This window comes from Periplaneta americana, chromosome 12 (assembly GCF_040183065.1).
Source record: "Periplaneta americana isolate PAMFEO1 chromosome 12, P.americana_PAMFEO1_priV1, whole genome shotgun sequence".
Taxonomy (NCBI): Eukaryota; Metazoa; Arthropoda; class Insecta; order Blattodea; family Blattidae; genus Periplaneta; species Periplaneta americana.
The window spans coordinates 130,101,687-130,107,908 of NC_091128.1; the positions used below are offsets into that span (position 1 = coordinate 130,101,687).

Consider the following 6,222-nt stretch of genomic DNA (forward strand, 5'->3'; position numbering starts at 1 on the left):
AAATATAATACATAACAAGTTAATTCAAATAACAAATAACGTTGTTCGAACGTTTCTTCTAATTTTAAAATTATATTCATCTTCGGAACTTAATTCGTCATAAAATATATCACTATCACCTTCCAAATCACACATGATTGACTATTTTTTTTATTTTAAACTTTCTAGTCTCGAAGCATATAACCATAACTGCGCATACGTCAATAGTTCAGAATTTCCAGTTCCTACTCTTAATCGAGAACCAATTTCACTCGTTCCGAACGAGTTCTAAAGCACGTTGGAACAGGTAACTGGGAGTTCAGAATCGGTTCGGAAACAGATCTAATCTTGGATAATATTAAAGGGAAAAATTGAATCATTTCGAGGGAAAAATTGTTCCGGGGCTGGGTATCGAACCCGGGACCTTTGGTTAAACGTACCAACTGAGCTACCCGGGAACTCTACTAGACACCGATCCAATTTTTCCCTCTATATCCATAGACCTCAAAGTGGGCTGACAACCGTCAAGCAACCAACATTGAGTGTACACTAACTCTGTGTGACTTAAATTGTGGTTTGTTGTTAACGAACAGTGACGTGTATTATGCAAATCGGGCTTTCAGATATAACTCCCTGTAAAGTTGATTTGAATAATTTCGAGAGAAAAATTGTTCTGGGACCGGGTATCGAACCCGGGACCTTTGGCTAAGCACGCCAACGCTCTACCACTGAGCTATCCAGGAACGGTACATGACCGCGGTCCAATTCTACCCTTTATATCCTCGTACCTCAAGTGGGTTGACAACCGTCAAAGACCCAACATAGAATGCATACTATACTGTATGACTTTAAATTGTGGTTTCATATTATAACGCACATGCGCGTTTATTAGGCCTATATGGTTTAGCTTCCTGTAAAGCTGATTTGAATAATATTAAAGAGAAAAATTGTTCCGGAACTGGGTATCGAACCCAGAACCTTAGGCTAAGCGCGCCAACGCTCTACCACTGAGCTATCCAGGAACGATACACGGCCACGGTCCATCTTGTTGGAACGCACAATGAGCTACTGCGCATGAGCAGGCAGTTCAGAATCGATTCTGAACCGTGCTGGAACAAATCTATTAATAATTGATTAAATGGCGAACTTACTCGTGTTAATTACGTAAGCATGTGCGGCTTACAGCTGTTTCGGTGCTACTTGACACCATCCTCAGAGCCTTCTGTATCTCGGTGTCATCTCAACTTCGCTGCCTGTTGTGTGGATGCGTTCGTGTGATGAAGAGTTGAGTCAAATAGTGTGTGTTCTGAAATTGATCTGTGTGTTGAGAATTTGATTGGGGTGTGTTTTAGTGTGTCTGTATATTTCAAATTGTTCTAGTGTGTTGAGTTTTTGGTTTTTGAGTTGTATGTGAGGATTTCCATGTTTGTATTTGTCTTATTGTATGTGTGGTTGGCATTAGTTATGTGTTCGGCAGAAACTGTCGCAACTATTGCATGTGAGTTTGTATACGCTTGTGTGGTTGTATTTATTTGTTTGTGTTGTTTGTGTGTTGAGATGTCTTTGTAGTGTGTTTTCTGTTCTGTATGCTATGTTGTATTTCTGTTTTCTGAATGAGGATGCGATCTTATGTGTGTTTTTGTTTTCGTGTGTTAGTGTGACGTATTTCTTGTGTTCTTGTGTTTGTGTTGTTTTGTGTGTTTTTGGGTTTGTTGAGTTTTTGTTTTGTCTCCCTTATGATGTTGTCTATTATGTTTGGATTGTAACCATTTTCTTGTGCTATGTATTTGATTGTGTTCACTTCTTCATTGTAGTGTTGTTGGCTCATGGGTATGTTGAGTAATCTGTGTACCATTGTCCTGAATGCAGCATGTTTGTGTTGTATGGGGTGTTAGATGTATTAGATTCAAAATGGAAAATCTATTAAGTTACAGCGCATTGTTAAAACATATTTTCCACTGCAATCATCGTGGAAATTTTCGGCCTGAGAAAAAGTCAGGAAATTGACGTAGCAGTAGTAATGTATTTTCATAAATATCTGGAAGTAAATGTTTGAGCAGCACAATAGATTCTTCATACTATGCATTATGAGAATGGAAAAGTAAATGGATTTTTTTTCCTAAGGTCTAATTGTTTTATTCCCAGAAAATGGAAATATGATAGAAGAAAGTTTCGCTATAATAAAGGCGAAGGGGTGAAAAAATAAGGTTGGGTGGTGGTATTCGATTATCACGCTTGAAGTAAATCTTAACCGAACTTACTCTTGTATAACGTTCTGCATTCATTAAACAATGCTTCGAATGTAATTGAATAGTTCACAGAGTGCAGTCTGAAGCCAACTATTAATTATTTAATAGAGCTGCCTGTTCTGAGCGGAGAGCACGCCAACGTCCCATTACCCTAATTGTTCCCACAGGATTAACTATTTCTTAGTTTCCCGTACCTGCAGTAGCTTTTGGTTTCTTCTTAGAAAACATAGCCAGGTAGAAGATTAGCACTTTTACATCAGTTCCTTTCTTAATTATAGTATATTATTTACATCAAAATGAAAATATTTCCATCAAATCGAAAATAGAATACTTAAAAGACCCAGTTGAAATCTTATAAGTAGGCTTGTAATGATGGGGACCGATTACACAAGCTGACTGTAGCATGGTACATAAGCCGGGGAGCGAGACGCGCGCATTATGTTGCACAAATAGTAAGATATATTTTTTTTTCGAAATAGGTGCCCATTTAAACGTTTCACGCATTCCACATAATTTTAAGACTTTTATTAAATAATAGAAGAAAAGTAATAAAAAAGCACATATCACATTAATTGGAACTTCAAGCTTTCCCTTTAAACAGTAAATCATTATAAGTATTATAACTATTGTATGTTAGTTTGTATACCTCTGTTAGATTGTATTTGTGTTTGTGTGTCTTGTCTGTGTGTTGAGATGTTTTTGTGGTGTGTTTTGTGTTCTGTATGCAAAGTTGTATTTTAATTCCTTGAAAGACGATGCAATCTTGTATGTGTTTTTATTTTGGTATATTAATGTGTTTGTGTTTGTTTGTTTTTTTTTTCTTGTGGTTGTGTTTAGTTTTTCTTATGATGTTTATTGTATTCGGGTTGTATCCATTCTCTTTTGCTATGTATGTATTATACTGCGTGTTCAGTTCAAAGTATGTCATGGCTCGCTGTATGCCGTCATGTGGCTAGTCGTTGAGCCTAGAGAATTCAATCTTCCTACACTTCCACGGAGGCGTATTACTTATGTGCTAGAGAAGTTGCCTAGCAAGTACGGCGTTCATTCTGAAGAGTACTTACCGATACGTACGGTAACACCTGTAGTGGCAGGAATGTGAACTGTTTGGAAACACGTACTGAGGTGAGTTTTTTTTCTTACTGTCGGGATATGGGGAGAGGGTTAAGACGATTACTTACGTATTTGTTGACATTAACTTCGACGATCAACATAGACACGGACCATTTGATTTGTATTGTGGAATGTTGCCGGACGCAGCCGAAGATAACAAATACCCTGCGTACGACTTGCACACGCAAAACACAGTTTGAAAGAGGTTATGGTAGCACACAGACCGTTCAGACCGCCATCTGTTGCTACGACGTTCAAGTTATACCGTACACGTTCTCAAGTTCAGATTGAACGCCTTGATTAATAGGCAACTTCTCTGATATAAAAGCTGAAACTCGCTTCACATCGCTGACTCACAACAGTGACGTCATGACACACTTTGAAATGAACACCCAGTAGTCTTGTTGGTTCATTGGTATGTTGAAATTATTAAAGGTTTAATATGCGTACGTATATAAAATCCTGTATTCTAAGGATTGTTAATAATAGAACATTTACTTAAGTCTGTTTTCCAGTATTGGAATATATCATTAATATATGACTTAAAAGTGAACGTGATAATGAACACCATTATCCGACTCCACAAATCATTGAAACCACTTTGTTTCCGTTTTAATTCATGAACGTAGAATTTAATGGCAAACATAGTGGCCATTAAATGACTAGAACCTCCATTCACTGTTACAGATTCAATTAATAAATCAATCATTTTGTCATAACAACTTCGTTATTTGACGCACCAGTTCTGTCCCAAATTATGAGAAATTTCTGTGCCTAACAGCAGGATTACTATAGCTAAAACAGGTTCTCCTGGCATATCGCATCCACGAGAAATGGTAACGTCCTGTAAAATTTATCCGTAGAAGCATAAATATTAAACTTCCACGACTATGTGACGTTGAGTAGTCCTTTTCAGTTGCAGCTCTCAATATTTATAGCTTGTCAGAAAGGCGGATTTTACTTATACTTTTTGGGAAAGAGGAGTGGAATACAATAACAGCATGTATCATACATTTTAGCCTTAAGGCTTTATCTTCCGTTAAGCTACAATAAATCAAGCAGATTCTATTCGCATCTCTTTCTGTGTCGATAATTGTCCCCGTGTCAGTCACACTGCAATAAATCTGGTGTGACAAAAAGACGTACTCAACTTCTGAACAAGAAAGCCCGTTCACACAGCCCCCAGGTCTCATATTCAAATGTCTATACCGCACAGGCAAAGAGAACGTGGGATAAGATTCGAGGCGTATGAGTGTAGTTTGTCCTCTTTTACCTTGCGGTGTGGAAGCTCTTCTTTTTGTAAATGAGGGAGAAAGAAATAGTGGATTACTCAGGTCTGACTTAGACTTCTTCAGTTGCTAGTGAAGTAAAAAATCATGACGTTGGATCCATTTTCGTGGTTTGATGAAAACGGTCCAAGAAGAGCAGTTCACTTATTGTGACCGTCACAAATGGCTATCCTTGTTGGAAGATGAGTTGGAGGAGTGCTTGGTTATGACTAGAGTCCTGCGTTTTGTTACCTAAAGACTCCAAGCAACCCGCAATAGTGTAGATAAGTATGGAGTAGGGATAGCTTGGCGTCATCCATCTTTACTTAGTTCAGGTATGCTGTTCAGTGAACATACGAAAACAAAACAAAGCTAGGCGGTTGTAAATGAGTGCTACAATAGAAGAATTTGGTAGCGAGCACGTCATTAAGAAATAAGAACGTGTATTTATCAGAAAGAACGGAAAAATTGTTCATTTGAAACACTTAAAATGTTTACAGCCAATTACTGTAATGTGTAGAGATTCGTATAGAACGCACTCATGATGTGTTTTATTTTAAGTTTGTGCTGATATTTATATTTTTTAATTTGCTAATTCCAAACCTTACTAAAAACTATCTAGATGCGTTTTACTTATTGTAAAAATCAGGCGTAGACAAATTCCGGGAGCCAGGTACCCATGGCGACTAAAAATTGTATGTAGCGCCTAAATTGTTTATTCAGTTCAAAAATTTTTAAGACTTTGATTTCTTTTATGTCACTAAGACTAATATATAATATTAACAAAAGTGGTTGTAGGAAGAAATTCGAATGTGCTTTTTAAATTAATATCGTTATATTCGTTACGCATCTCAAGATTCTGTCCTATATAGCTTCAGAGGGTCTCTGAAAGCGTGTTTGCTTTGAATAGATAATTCATATTGTTTAATATATTTAAGTAATTTTTTTTATCTTAGCTCGAACTCTTTTGTTATTGCCGAAATGTGGTGACTCCTGAAAATAAAGGGGCTGACTCCAGTTTTTTTTTTTTTTTTTTTTTAAGTTTCGTCTGTCCCTAGTAAAATTATATTTTACTGCATGTAAGTGCCTTTAACTATATACTTCGTTATTGTTATTATTAAATTCAAGTGGTATTCCTGTTATTCACCGACTTACAAACATAGGTACGGGAATAAACATAATGTAGACACACAGCACTAGTGCATGAGGGAAGATTGCTTGGTTCACTGAGGCGTGAACAGTTGACTTGCAACTTGCTCTTCGTACGAAGCTAGTATGATCGATGTACACCTAACTTGTATTCAAAGTAACCAAACCTAGGACTCCAGTTACGACGATCGCGGATCCGAATTCAAATTCCGTTGATATCAGATCCAGTCCAGAAATCTCGGATATCGGTCACAGAACTAGTTTTATTAACGTTATCCACTAACTTTAATATTGCTTTACATACTGGAACTGAGTTGCCGGGAAAGTCTAAATTCTTGTCTTGTTCTGCCACACAACTTTCTGTACTTTGTGAACGTCTTTAAGATGAATATACGATAACACAGTGAATATCTCACCATTGCAAAATACTGCTGTACTCTCCAATAAAATCTCACTCAAAACTG

General features: G+C 37.1%; 1 non-coding gene across 1 annotated transcript; it reads right to left on the minus strand.

The window, feature by feature from the left end:
- Positions 1-650: 650 nt before the first annotated feature.
- TRNAS-GCU (transfer RNA serine (anticodon GCU)) lies at positions 651-722 on the minus strand. The gene has a single exon. It is a non-coding gene; the product is annotated as a tRNA-Ser (tRNA).
- Between the last annotated feature and the right edge of the window lie 5,500 nt (positions 723-6,222).